The sequence below is a fragment of the Euprymna scolopes genome, chromosome 41 (assembly GCF_053919585.1).
Source record: "Euprymna scolopes isolate OS-2025 chromosome 41, ASM5391958v1, whole genome shotgun sequence".
NCBI lineage: Eukaryota > Metazoa > Mollusca > Cephalopoda > Sepiida > Sepiolidae > Euprymna > Euprymna scolopes.
In genome coordinates, this window is record NC_136522.1 from 34,042,736 (window position 1) to 34,058,983 (window position 16,248).

General features: G+C 34.0%; 1 protein-coding gene and 1 pseudogene across 1 annotated transcript in view; one reads left to right on the top strand and one right to left on the bottom strand.

The window, feature by feature from the left end:
- LOC145266467 (phosphatidylinositol 3,4,5-trisphosphate 3-phosphatase and dual-specificity protein phosphatase PTEN-like) overlaps nucleotides 1-16,248 on the bottom strand; it is a 266,654-nt gene that overhangs the window by 125,646 nt on the left and 124,760 nt on the right. The gene's annotated exons all lie outside the window — the stretch shown is intronic.
- LOC145266800 (U2 spliceosomal RNA) lies at nucleotides 7,373-7,506 on the top strand (annotated as a pseudogene).

Here is a 16,248-nt window from a genome sequence, read left to right on the forward strand (position 1 = left end):
TGGTTTGATAGAGTGTTTAGAAATAGTGCCAAGCCGCATATTTTTAGGGTTCTAAGGTTAGGTGTCCCGCATATTTTAGGTCTCCGCATATTTTAGGGTTAGGTCTCCTACATAATAAAATGACTGCAGAAATTTCCCTCTAGACCAAAGTATCGTAGGTTTGCAACAACAGATGCCACATACAAATTCAATAAATCTAATAGCCACTATCTTATGTAGCTTTTGAAGACCACTATAGACACATTCAGTCATGAGAATAAAATGCTACATTGCATCCGAGGAGCAACACGATCACAATTGCAACATCTTTAGAGAAAAGAGTTCTTATTTTTCTCTCTAAATATTTAGTCCAAACATTGTTACATGTTCCACAGATAGTTATGATTGGTGTAATCACACTAACACATAGATGCATAGACATAACATCATCTTTCCGATTTCTGTTTCATAAATAATAACAGCTCACTTGCCAAATTCCATCTATTCTGATTGGCTGAACTCTGAAAATTCTCATATTCCAGAATTCTATTCTTCCCTTTATAAACAAACTCGCCTGGGTGCCCAACGTTGCTCGGGTGTTTGAAGGTGTGTGTTGAGCAAAGAAAAATAAAAGTGTTAGGCAGGCTCGAACCTGTACTGCGAAGGAGGAAAAGAACATGGAAAAAAAAAGTGACGTCTTTGCTGTTGCGCCCATCACCAAACTGGAAGTAACAAAAATTTAAATTAAGGCTAGAAAAGAGGGGATGACTTTCGAAAATACCGACAAAAAAAGCAACCTCTCCCTGTAGAAAAGTGTCCAGTTGAGGGTGAAGAAATTAATTTTTTTTGATATTTTTCGATATTTGTCGTCTGAAATGTCGAGCTTCAAAACAATATCGATCTCGTGAAAATTCATCATCTGTCAAAAATTTTAGGCATACATACATACATACATACATTTAAACAGACAGGTGAGATTTATATTATAGACTAGCGGGGGTACCCGGCGTTACCCGGGTGTTTGGGGGGGTGTATTTAGGAGAGGGTGACCCTGTTTTAATATTAAAAAAAAAAACACGATGTTAAAAAAAAATTGGAAAAACCAAAAACAAAGCAAAACAGCGAACAAACGTTAAAAAAAAAGGAAAAAATGTTGTAAAAGAGGGAAAAAAGTTTTGATGAAAAGACAGGCTCGAACCCGAAGCATCGAGGCTAAGGCGGAAAAAAATACCCGACACGTTACCCCTACATCAAAGAGACATACACTTAATAACGGATAAAATTAGACCTTTAAAAACACTTGCAGGTGGTTGAAACTAACGTGAATGTTTTCTAGGTCAAATATGATGTCATTGTTGTAGTAGCAGAATGAGAGAAAATGAAGGAACGATTTTTTCGGCACCCTCCTTGTAGAAAACTGATGATTTTAGAGTGAAGGAATTAATGTTTTTGGCCAATTTTTCGATATTTGTCGGGCGAAGGTTCAAGCTTTAAAATGATACCTATGTGGCGAAAATCCATGGCCCGTGTCAAAAGTTTTTGTGAGACATACAAACACACATACATACACACATTTTCGCTTTTATATATATACAGACTAGCAGGGCTACCCGGCGTTGCTCGGGACCGTATAAACAATGAAAAAACAAAAGCAGATATTGAACATATGTTTGATTCTTAGGGGAGAGGAATCTTTCATCTCTATGTATTATTTGTTTTATCTACCCTAGGACTGATATTGTTCATGTTTTATCCCTAGTATAGGTAATTTACAGCATGTATATGAAATTGTTTTACCTTAGGGAGAAGAGAACAGGTAATATACAACATAATGTGTCTATATTACATCCCTGGCAACGCCTAGAAACCAGCTAGAACATGTATTTCAGTCAATCTTTATTATATCCTGGGCTATGCCGGGAAACCAGCTAATCTCTTTTTAGTGACTTGACCACCAAAATACCTCCCTAAGTGTGTCCTTTCTTTTGAACTTATTAGATATAGGTATCTAGAAATGTGTGTGAAATTTTGTTGAATGCATTGTTCACTATGATTTTCTTATTGTTCTACACAATATCAACTGTAGCGAAATAACACAGTAAACTTAGTGTAGTGTTAGAATAAAGAGCAAAGGAAAAAATTAGAATCATATTTTGTAATTGCAAATCTAAATTTGCTAGCATGTACCAGTATTTGCCAGGTTGTGGAAATTTGGAACTTATAACATATGTAGTGGCCTTTTCCTAGATACCTATTGCTAAAAATTATACTTTCATTTTGTTAGAAAAATCTCTCTTCAGATGCCCTGCATCATTCAAAATAAAAACAAATATTTTTATAATTGTTTCAGTATATTGCTACACAATGTGAAAGTTTTTAACGTTTGTAAAAAAAATCATGAATGTGCTTATATTGCAAAAAAGAAAATATCAGTGCACAGTATTGAAAGTGTTTGAGATTCAAAAGTCTGTAACATTTCTACTAACTTCATAAGATGTCATGTGAGAAACTGAATTGAATATCAAGACATTATCTGAAGCGTTTTTATTTTGGTGTAACATATGTGTTTACAGTGAACCTTAACTTTTAATAAACAGATTGGTATGCAATGACATAGGCTAAGAATCTTTAAAATATATATAAATTGGAAAAATGTGTGAACAAATGGAAAAAAAATGATCCGATCCACTTGATGACATCAAGCACAGTAATATTTTAGTGAAGAAAATATGAAATTGATGTTCAGTGATTAGTTTGGATGAATGAGAAAATGTAATTGTTTGATGCATAAAAATAACTCAGTTGCTGTATTTGATATTAAGCAGCAAAATATAGTGATTTGAATATTTGGGAAAACATCAAACCAGATTATGTAAAAAGAAAAAAAAAAGATGAAATTAGAAAATATATATTTTATGTTTATGAGTTCTGCCAATCAAAATTTTGTGGCAGAAATTGGGTGATTACCATGCAATTTTATTTTGGTAAAATTCTTAAATTATTAGAATGTTTATTATAATTTCTAATTAGTGACTTGTTATAATCAAAATCCGCCCTAAAGAGTGTCCTTTCTTTTATTAGGTATCAGAGTAGGTATCAAGATTTCTACTTCTATACAAATGTGATATTTCAGATCTGTACATAAAAAATTTGTTGAATATATAGGTTGAGAATTGTTCTGTGTCGCTCTCTCTCACACACACACGCATTCTCACTTTTATAGATATAATAGATAGATTACTCTAGATATATTTCCATATGTCTGAATACCCTATATACAAATTTTCAAATCTGTAGATAAAAAAATTTGTTGAGTATATAGGTTGAAAATTGTTCTCTCTCTCTCACACACACATTCTCAATTTTAGAGATATAATAGATAGATTATGCTAGATATATTTCCATATGTCTGAATACCCTATATACAAATTTTCTAATCTGTAGATCAAATATTTGTTGAATATATAGGTTGAAAATTGTTCTTACTCTCTCTCTCTCTCTCTCTCTGGCTACCTCACACACACACATTCTAACTTTTATAGATATAATAGATAGATTATGCTAGATATATTTCCATATGTGTGAATACCCTATATACAAATTTTCTAATTTGTAGATAAAAAATTTGTAGAGTGCATAGGTTGAGAATTGTTCTCTCTATCTCTCACACACACACATTCTAACTTTTAAAGATATAATAGATTATGCTAGATATATTTCGATATTTCTGAATACCCTATATATAAAAATTTGTTGAATGTATAGGTTGAGAACTGTTCTCTCTCTCTCTCTCTCGCTCACACACACACACACATTCTCACTTTTATAGATATAATAGAAAGATTATCCTAGATATATTTCTATTTGTATGAATACTCTATATACACATTTTAAAATCTGTAGATAAAGAATTTGTTGAGTATATGGGTTGAGAATTGTTCTCTCTCTCTCTCTCTCTCTCTCTCTCACACACACACACATTCTCACTTTTATAGATATAATAGATTATGCTAGATATATTTCCATATGTCTGAATACCCTATATACAAATTTTCAAATCTGTAGATAAAAAATTTGTTGAGTATATAGGTTGAGAATTGTTCTCTCTCTCTCTATCACACACATTCTCACTTTTATAGATATAATAGACAGATTATGCCAGATATATTAAAATATGTCTGAATGCCCAATATACAAATTTTGAAATCTGTAGATAAAAAATTTGTTGTATACATAGGTTGACAATTGTCCTCTCTCTCACACACACACACATTCTCACTTTTATACATATAATAGATAGATTATGCTAGATATATTTCTATATGTCTGAACACCCTATATACAAATGTTCAAATCTGTGGATAAAAAATTTGTTGAATGTATAGGTTGAGAATTTTTATCTCTCTCTTTTTTTCTCTCTCTCTCTCTCGCTATCTCACACACACGCATTCTCACTTTTATAGATAAAATAGATAGATTATGCTAGATATATTTCCATATGTCTGAATACCCTATATACAAAGTTTCAAATCTGTAGATAAAAAATTTGTTGAATATATAGGTTTAGAATTGTTCTCTCTCTCTCTCACACACACATTCTAACTTTTGTAGTTATAATAGATAGATTATGCTAGATATATTTCCATATGTCTGAATACCCTATATACAAATTTTCTAAACTGTAGGTAAAAAATTTGTTGAGTATGTAGGTTAAGAATTGTTCTCTCTCTCTCTCACACACACACACACACACACAAGTTCTCACTTTTATAGATATAATAGATAGATTATGCTAGATATATTTCTATATGTCTGCCTACCCTATATACAAATTTCCAAATCTGTGCCCAAAAATGTGTGGAATATATAGGTTGAGAATTGTTCTCTCTCTCTCTCTCTCACACATATTCTCACTTTTATAGGTTATATAGGTTGAGAATTTTTTGCTCTTTCCATCACTCACATTCACACTTTTATAGATATAATACATAGATTATGCCAGATATATTTACATATGTCTGAATACCCAATATACACATTTTCAAATCTGTAGATAAAAAATTAGTTGAATATATAGGTTGAGAATTGTTCTCTCTCTCTCTCTTTCTCTCTCTCTCACACACACATTCTCACTTTTATAGATATAATAGATCGATTATGCTAGATATATTTCCATACGTCTGAATACCCTATATCCAAATTTTCTAATATGTAGATAAAAAATTTGTTGAATATATAGGGTGAGAATTTTCCTTCCTCTCTTTCTCTCTCTCTCTTTCTCACACACACACAAGCTGAAAATTGTTCTCTCTCTCTCTCTGACTCTCTCTCTCTCTCTCTCACACACACACACACATGGTCATTTTATAGATATAATAGATAGGTTATGCTAGATATATTTCTATATGTCTGAATACCCTATATACAAATTTTTAAATCTGTAGATAAAAAATTTGTTGAGTATATAGGTTGAGAATTGTTCTTTCTCTCTCTCTCACACACACATTCTCACTTTTATAGATATAATAGATTATGCTAGATATATTTCCAAATGTCTGAATACCCTATATACAAATTTTCAAATCTGTAAAGATAGAATTTGTTGAATATATAGGTTGAGAATTGTTCTCTCTCTCTCTCTTTCACACACATTCTCACTTTTATAGATATAATAGATAGATTATGCTAGATATATTTCCTTATGTCTGAATACCCTATATACAAATTATCAAATCTGTAGATACAAAATTTGTTGAGTATATAGGTTGAGAATTGTTCTCTCTCTCTCTCTCTCTCACTCACTCACTCACTCACTCACTCACTCACTCACACACACACACACACATTCTACCTTTTATAGATATAATAGATTATGCTAGATATATTTCCATATGTCTGAATACCCTGTATACAAATTTTCAGATCTGTACATAAAAATTAGTTGAATATATAGGTTGAGAATTGTTCTCTCTCTCTCTCTTCTCTCTCTCTCTTTCACACACATTCTCACTTTTCTAGATATAATAGATAGATTATGCTAGATATATTTCCATATGTCTGAATACCCTATATACAAATTTTCTAATCGGTAGATAAAAAATTTGTTGAATATATAGGGTGAGAATTGTACTTACTCTCTCTCTCTCTCTCTCTCTCTCTCTCTCACGCACACATTCTCACTTTTATGGATATAATAGATAGATTATGCTGGATATATTTCCATATGTCTGAATACCCTATATACAAATGGTCAAATCTGTAGATAACAAATTTATTGAATAGATAGGTTGAGAATTGTTCTCTCTCTCTCTCTCGCAACCTTACACACACAACCACACGCAAACATTCTGACTTTTATAGATATAATAGATCGATTATGCTAGATATATTTCCATATGTCTGAATACCCAATATACAAATTTTCAAATCTGTAGGTAAAAAATTTGTTGAATATATAGGTTGAGAATTGTTCTCTCTCTCTCACACACTCACATTCTCACTTTTATAGATATAATGTATAGATTATGCTAGATATATTTCTATATGTCTGAATACCCTATATACAAAGTTTAAAATCCGTAGATAAAAATACGTTGAGTATATAGGTTGAGAATTGTTCTCTCTCTCTCTTACGCACACACACACACACACACACATTTTCACTTTTATAGATATAATAGATAGATTATGCTAGATATATTTCCATATGTCTGAATACCCTATATACAAATTTTCAAATCTGTAGATAAAAAATGTATTGAATATATAGGTTGAGAATTGTTGTCTCTCTCTCTCTCTCTCTCTCTCTCTGGCTACCTCACACACACACACATTTTCACTTTTATAGATATAATAGATAGATTATGCTAGATATATTTCCATATGTCTGAATACCCTATATACAAACTTTCAAATCTGTAGATAAAAAATTTGTTTAGTATATAGGTTGAGAATTGTTCTCTCTCTCTCACACGAAACTGTGCGCTCGGCTTCTTCCCCCCCTTCCCACCCCAAATGCTTGGGAAACTGTGCACTGTTTTTGTTGGTTTTCAAGCTGCCTCTTCCCCCCCCCACACACACACACAGTTTAACAGTAGTAGGAGGTCAAGAGAAAGAGGGTGAGAGAGAGAGAAGAGTAAGTTGGTGAGAGAGAGAGAAAAGAGAAAGAGGGTGTTGGTTTTATATTTTTATTATCGTCTAATATTTTGAAAGCTGAATTTCTAATAAAATGTGCCTGGGAATGTGTTCCTCCCCCCCACAGTTTAACAGTGGTGTGACGTCAAGAGAAAGAGGGTGAGAGAGAGGGAAGAGTAAGTGGGTGAGAGAGAGAAAGAGAGAGAAAAAAAAAGAAAGACGGTGTTGGTTTTGTGAAAAAAGTTGTTATTTACAATTGTTCGCATTCTTGGCCTTTTGGTCAAGATCAAAGTGTAGTATCTGTTCTTCAGATGCTGCACTTCTATTTCTTGTTCTCTTTCGGTGGAGGAGAAATCCTCCACGACTGAGACAATTTTTATTTTTGTACCTTTTCTCCACGTTAAAAAACGACCCTGGTGTCTAACTCTGTCCCGTGGGGAGGCATAGTAAATAGGTACAATTGTTCGCCATTAGTGGATGTTGACGTCACGTCACGTGACATGACTAAGCGTTTTTTTTTTTTAGTATGAATAACATTTTTTGTTTTAATTATAAAGTCTACACTTAATTTTATAGAAAATGATGTATATATAATAGAAAAAAAAAATTACTGGTTTTGTTGGATTCAAGTGGATCCCCCCCCCTCCAGTTTAAGAGATAGCAGGTCACGTGGTAATATACAAAATGGCTAGCGTAAATATAAAGATCGGTTTTTTTATCGACGAATATTTTGAAAGCTGAATTTTTTTTTATTCCTGTACATTTTTTCCTGATATTTTTCGTTAAAACTCTTGTATAAATACTATTTTTAACCAGTTAAATACGTTGGAGACATTGTCATGGAGTTTAATAATCTCTAGAACAAAGCAGAAGAGAAATTACAAAAGTATCGGTAAAACAAAGTGTTTGTTTACATTTGTTCGCCATTACTGGATGTTGACGTCACGTCACGTGACATGACTAAGCGTTTTTGGATTATGTAATATTAACATTAAAATGACAGGTTTTTTTTGGGGCCCCCCTAGGAGAGAAATGATCAGTTCACCCCCTTTTAATGGTCCGTTTGGTGTGGAATTTCGATATTTGTCATGCGGGTGATCAAGGTTCAATATGATACATAATTTGTCAACTTTGGTTGTGTCTGTCAAAAGTTTGAGCTGACGTCACGTCACGTGACACGTATTGAATAACGTTAAAATGACAGGTTTTTTTGGGGGCCCCCCTAGGAGAAAAACGATCAGTTGACCCCTTTCTACTGGTCCGTTTGACGTGAAATTTCGATATTTGTCATCCGGGTGATCAAGGTGCAATATGATACCAAATTTGTCAACTCTGGTTCCGTCTTTCAAAAGTTTTAGCGTTACAAACAAACATACATACATACATACATACATACATACATACACACCGATTTTTGCCTTTTATATATATAGACTAGCAGGGCTACCCGGCGTTGCTCGGGACCGTATAAACAATGAAAAAACAAAAGCAGATATTGAACATATGTTTTATTCTTAGGGGAGAGGAATCTTTCATCTCTATGTATTATTTGTTTTATCTACCCCCGGACTGGTATTGTTCATGTTTTATCCCTAGCATAGGTAATTTACAGCATGTATATGAAATTGTTTTACCTTAGGGAGAAGAGAACAGGTAATATACAACATAATGTGTCTATATTACATCCCTGGCAACGCCTAGAAACCAGCTAGAACATGTATTTCAGTCAATGTTTATTACATCCTGGGCTATGCCGGGAAACCAGCTAATCTCTATTTAGTGACTTGACCACCAAAATACCTCCCTAAGTGTGTCCTTTCTTTTGAACTTATTAGATATAGGTATCTAGAAATGTGTGTGAAATTTTGTTGAATGCATTGTTCACTATGATTTTCTTATTGTTCTACACAATATCAACTGCAGCGAAATAAAACAGTAAACTTAGTGTAGTGTTAGAATAAAGAGCAAAGGAAAAAATTAGAATCATATTCTGTAATTGCAAATCTAAATTTGCTAGCGTGTACCAGTATTTGCCAGGTTGTGGAAATTTGGAATTTATAACGTATGTAGTGGCCTTTTCCTAGATACCTATTGCTAAAAATTATACTTTCATATTGTTAGAAAAATCTCTCTTCGGATGCCCTGCATCATCCAAAATAAAAACAAATATTTTTATAATTGTTTCAGTACATTGCTACACATTGTGAAATTTGTTGACGTTTGTAAAAAAAAATCATGAATGTGCTTATATTCCAAAAAAGAAAATATCAGTGCACAGTATTGAAAGTGTTCGAGATTCAAAAGTCTGTAACATTTCTACTAACTTCATAAGATGTCATGTGAGAAACTGAATTGAATATCAAGACATTATCTGAAGCGTTTTTATTTTGGTATAACGTATGTGTTTACAGTGAACCGTAACTTTTAATAAACAGCTTGGTATGCAATGACATAGGCTAAGAATCTTAGACAAAATATATATAAATTGGAAAAATGTGTGAACAAATGAAAAAAAAAATGATCCGCTCCACTTGATGACATCAAGCACAGTAATATTTTAGTGAAGAAAATATGAAATTGATGTTCAGTGATTAGTTTGGATGAATGAGAAAATGTAATTGTTTGATGCATAAAAAATAACTCATTTGCTGTATTTGATATTAAGCAGCAAAATATAGTGATTTGAATATTAAGGAAAACATCAAATCAGATTATGTAAAAAAAAAAGATGAAATTAGAAAATATATATTTTCTGTTTATGAGTTTTGCCAATCAAAATTTTGTGGCAGAAATTGGGTGATTACCATGCAATTTTATTTTGATAAAATTCTTAAATTATTTCAATGTTTATTATAATTTCTTAGTAGTGACTTGTTATCATCAAAATCCGCCCCAAAGAGTGTCCTTTCTTTTATTAGGTATCAGAATAGGTATCCAGATTTCTACTTCTATACAAATGTGATATTTCGGATCTGTAGATAAACAATTTGTTGCATATATAAGCTGAGAATTGTTCTCTCTCATTCTCTCTCTCACACCCCCACACATTCTCACTTTTATAGATATAATAGATAAATTATGCTAGATATATTTCCATATGTCTGAATAATCTATATACAAATTTTCAAATCTGTAGATAAAAAATTTGTTGAGTATATAGGTTGAGAATTGTTCTCTCTCTCTCTCTCTCCTCTCACACATGCTCACTTTTATAGATATAATAGATAGATTATGCTAGATATATTTCCATATGTCTGAATACACTATATAAAAATTTTCTAATCTTTAGATAAAAATTTGTTGAATATAAAGGGTGAGAATTGTTCTTACTCTCTCTCTCTCTCTCTCTCACACACAGACATATTCTCACTTTTATAGACATAATAGATAGATTATGCTAGATATATTTCCATATGTCTGAATACCTTATATATCAATTTTCAAATCTGTAGATAAAAAATTTGTTGAATATATAGGTTGAGAATTGTTCTCTCGCTCTGTCTCTCTCTCTCTTGCTACCTCACACACACACACACGCAAACATTCTCACTTTTATAGATATAATAGATAGATTATGCTAGATATATTTCCATATGTCTGAATACCCTATATACAAATTATCTAATCTGTAGATAAAAAATTTGTTGAGTATATAGGTTGAGAATTGCTCTCTCTCTCACAGACACACACATTTTCACTTTTGTAGATATAATAGATAGATTATGCTAGATATATTTCCATATGTATGAATACCCTTTATAACAAATTTAAAATCTGTAGATAAAAAATTTGTTGAATATATAGGTTAAGAATTGTTCTCTCTCTCTCTCTACCTCACACACACCCACACACACAAACATTCTGACTTTTATAGATATAATAGATAGATTATGCTAGATATATTCCATATGTCTGGATACCCTATATACAAATTTTCTAATCTGTAGATAAAAAATTTGTTGAATATTTTCAACCCTTATCCTCGAGTGGCGTCTGGGCCTTGATAAGTAGTAATGCGTATTTAGCAAAATATAAATATATATATATATAACAAATTTACTGAATTTCCATTACTAACGATTACTGTATTGTCCAATTGACTACTGCGCTTTTCAACCCTTATCCTCGAGTGGCCTCTGGGCCTTGAGAAGTAGTAATTACTAACGATTACTATATTGACCAATTGACTACTGCACTTTTTAACCCTTATCCTCGGGTGGCCTCTGGGCCTTATTGTCCAATTGACTACTGTGGACTTTTTAACTCTTATGCTCGAGTGGCCTCTGGGCCTTGATAAGTGGAAATGACTAAGTAACAAAAAATAGGTATATAACAAATTTACTGAATTTCCATTACTAACGATTACTATATTGTCCAATTGACTACTGTGCACTTTTCAATCCTTATCCTCGAGTGGCCTCTGGGCCTTGATAAATGGTAATGCGTATGTAACAAAATATACATATATATAACAAATTTACTGAATTTCCATTACTAACGATTACTATATTGTCCAATTGACTACTGCACTTTTAAACGCTTATCCTCGAGTGGCCTCTGGGCCTTGATAAGTGGTAATACCATCGAGTGGCCTCTGGGCCTTAATAAGTGGTTGTGCCTAAGTAACAAAAAATAGGTATATTACAAATATCCCGCATTTCCATTACAACCGACTACTACGGTGCACTTTTCAATCCTTATCCTCGAGTGGCCTGTGGGCTTTGATAAGTGGTAATGCGTATTTAACAAAATATTAATATATATATAACAAATTTACTGAATTTCCATTACTAACAATTACTATATTTTGTCCAATTGACTACTGCACTTTTCAACACTTATCCTCTAGTGGCCTCTGGGCCTTGATAAGTGGTAATGCCTATATAAACAAAATATAAATATATATATAACAAATTTCCCGACTTTCCATTACTAAGTATTACTATGTTGTCCAATTAACTACTGCCATTTTCAACCCTTATCCTCGGGTGGCCTCTGGGCCTTATTGTCCAATTGACTACTGTGCACATTTAACTCTTATACTCGAGATGTATCTGGGCCTTGATAAGTGGAAATGCCTAAGTAACAAAAAAATAGATATATAACAAATTTCCCGAATTTGACTACTGTGCACTTTTCAACTCTTATCCTCGAGTGGCCTCTGGGCCTTGATAAGTGGTCATATATATTTTTTACAAAATAACAAAATAGGTTGGAGTCGCTGAATAACTCATCCTCCCGTTAAAGCGGTTCCATCCTCTTTCCCCAATTTGACTACTGTGCACTTTTCAACTCTCGTCCTCGAGTGGACTATGGGCCTTGATAAGTGGTAATACATATTTTATGAAAAATATATCTATATATATATATATATATATATAACAAAATAGGTTGGAGTTGCTGAATAACTCATCCTCCTGTTAAAGCGGTTCCATCCTCTTTCCCAAATTTGACTACTGTGGACTTTTTAACTCTCATCCTCGAGTGGCCTATGGGCCTTGATAAGTGGTAATACATATTTTTTTATAAATATATATATATATATACCAAAACAGGTGTGAGTCGCTGAATAATTCATCCTCCTATTAAAGCGATTAAATCCTCTTTCCCAAATTTGACTACTGTGCACTTTTAAACTCTCATCCTCGTGTGGCCTCTGGGCCTTGATAAGTGGTAATATATAGTTTGTACAAAAAAAAAAATATATATATATATATATATATATATATATATATATATATATATATAACAAAATAGGTTGGAGTGGCTGAATAACTCATCCTCCCGTTAAAGAGGTTCCATCCTCTTTCCCGAATTTGACTACTGTCCACTTTTCAACTCTCATCCTCGAGTAGCCTATGGGCCTTGATAAGTGATAATATATATTTTTTAGTAAATATAGATATAAATATATATATAACAAAATAGGTTGGAGTCGCTGAATAACTCATCCTCCCGTTAAAACTGTTCCATCCTCTTTCCCGAATTTGATTACTGTGCACTTTTCAACTCTTATCCTCGAGTAGCCTATGGGCCTTGATAAGTGGTAATATATTTTTGTTATAAATATAGATATATATATATATATATATAAAAAATAGGTTGGAGTCGCTGAATAACTCATCCTCCCGTTAAAGCGGTTCCATCCTCTTTCCCGAATTTTACTACTATGCACTTTTCAACTCTCATCCTCGAGTGGCCTATTGTCCTTGATAAGTGGTAATATATATTTTTTAATAAAAGTATATATATATATATATATATAACAAAATAGGTTGGAGTCGCTGAATAACTCATCCTCTCGTTAAAGCGGTTCCATCCTCTTTACCGTATTTTTTATACAGTGCACTATTCAACTCTCATCCTCGAGTGGCCTATTGTCCTTGATAAGTGGTAATATATATTTTTTAATAAATATAGATATAAATATATATATATAAAAAAATAGGTTGGAGTCGCTGAATAACTCATCCTCCCGTGAAAGCGGTTCCATCCTCTTTCCCAAATTTGACTACTGTGCACTTTTCAACTCTAATCCTCGAGTGTCCTATGGGCCTTGATAAGTAGTAATATATATTTTTTACAAAATATATACATACATATATATAACAAAATAGGTTGGAGTCACTGAATAATTCATCCTCCTCTTAAAGCGGTTCCATCATCTTTGCCGAATTTGACTACTGTGCACTTTTAAACTCTCATCCTCGTGTGGCCTATGGGCCTTGATAAGTGGTAATATATATTTAAAAATAAATATAGATATAAATATATATATACCAAAATAGGTTGGAGTCGCTGAATATCTCATCCTCCCGTTAAAGCGGTTCCATCCTCTTTCCCAGATTTGACTACTGTGCACTTTTCAACTCTAATCCTCGAGTGTCCTATGGGCCTTGATAAGTAGTAATATATATTTTTTACAAAATATATACATACATATATGTAACAAAATAGGTTGGAGTCACTGAATAATTCATCCTCCTCTTAAAGCGGTTCCATCATCTTTCCCAGTTTGACTGCTGTGCACTTTTCAACTCTAATCCTCGAGTGTCCTATGGGCCTTGATAAGTAGTAATATATATTTTTTACAAAATATATACATACATATATGTAACAAAATAGGTTGGAGTCACTGAATAATTCATCCTCCTCTTAAAGCGGTTCCATCATCTTTGCCGAATTTGACTACTGTGCACTTTTAAACTCTCATCCTCGAGTGGCCTATAGGCCTTGATAAGTGGTAATATATAGTTTGTACAATATATATATATATATATATATATATATATATTACAAAATAGGTTGGTGTCGCTGAATAACTCATGCTCCCGTTAAAGTTGTTCCATCCTCTTTCCCAAATTTGACTACTGTGACCTTTTGAACTGTCATCCTCGAGTTGCCTATTGGCCTTGATAAGTGCTAATATAGAGAGAAGAGAAACGGGGTGAGAGAGAGAGAAGATAAAGAGGGCGAGAGAGAGACAGAAGAGAATGAGGGGAGAGAGAGAGAGAAGAGAAAGACGGTGTGAGAGAGAGAAGAGAAAGGGGGTGAGAGAGAGAGAAGAGAAAGAGGTAGACAGGGAGAGAGAAGAGGGTAAGAGTGAGTTGAGAATGAGGGTGAAAGAGAGAGAGAGAAGAGAAAGAGGGTGAGAGAGAGAGAAAAGAAAGACGGCGAGAGAGAGAGAAAAGAGAAGAGAAGAGAAAGAGGGTAAGAGAGAGAGAAGAGGGTGAGAGAGAGAAGAGAAAGAGGTAGAGAGAGAAGAGGGTGAGAGAGAGCAGAGAAGAGGGTGAGAGAGAGCAGAGAAAGAGGGTGAGAGAGAAAGAGGGTGAGAGAAGTGAAAGAGGTAGAGAGAGAAGAGGGTAAGAGAGAAAGAGGGTTAGAGAGAGAAGAGGGTGAGAGAGAGAGAGGTAGTGAGAGAGAGAGATAAGAGAAAGAGGTAGAGAGAGAGAGAAGAGGGTAAGACAGAGAGAGAGAGAGGGGTAGTGAGAGAGAGAGATAAGAGAAAGAGGTAGAGAGAGAGAGAGAGAAAGAGGGTGAGAGAAGAGGGTAAATGTGCATCTTTTTTTATAGTAGGTAATGCTTGGGAGACTGTGCACATTGCCTCCTCCCCCCTCCCCCCTACAAAAGCGGTTCCATTCATAAGAAAACAAACTCGTATAAAAGTAATTTTCGTGTATTTAAGCGGCCTCATACTGATAGCCACCCCCCCTTCCAGAGAGAGAGAAATATGGTGATAGAGAGAGTTAGGAAAGGTGTAGAGATAGAAGAGAGTGAGAGAGAGAGAGAAAGACGGCGAGAGAGAGAGAGAAAGACGGCGAGAGAGAGAGAGAGAGAGAGAAGGGAAAGAGGGTGAGAGAGAGAGTAGATAAAGAGGGTGAGAGAGAGAAAGAGAAGAGAAAAAGGTCTAGAGAGAGAGAGAGAAGAGAGTGAGAGAGAGAGAGAGAGAAATATGGTGAGTCGAGTTGATCCTCTCTCTCTCTCACTCTCTTCTCTCTCTCTCTCTCTAGACCTTTTTCTCTTCTCTTTCTCTCTCTCACCCTCTTTATCTACTCTCTCTCTCACCCTCTTTCCCTTCTCTCTCTCTCTCTCTCTCGCCGTCTTTAGAGAGAAGAGAAACAGGGCGAGAGAGAGAGAGAAGATAAGAGAAGGGAAAGAGGGTGAGAGAGAGAGTAGATAAAGAGGGTGAGAGTGAGAAAGAGAAGAGAAAGAGGTTTAGAGAGAGAGAGAGAGAAGAGAGTGAGAGAGAGAGAGAAATATGGTGATAGAGAGTTAGGAAAGGTGTAGAGATAGAAGAGAGTGAGAGAGAGAGAGAAAGACGGCGAGAGAGAGAGAGAAAGACGGCGAGAGAGAGAGAGAGAGAGAGAGAAAGACGGCGAAAGAGAGAGAGAGAGAGAGAAAGACGGCGAGAGAGAGAGAGAGAAAGTGGAAAATGTGCAAGCGACCTAATTTTCGTTTACATAAGCGGCCTGATACTGATACCCCCCCTCCCCCTTCAAGTTAACAGAGTTAGAATGTATAAACAAAATGGCTAATCTTTGTTTACATGTAAATTACAAAGAGCAAAGTCATCTTCGCCGGCAAAAAACTTCGAGCAAAAATAAAAACATTTTCCCTACGTCAATTTTCGTGTAA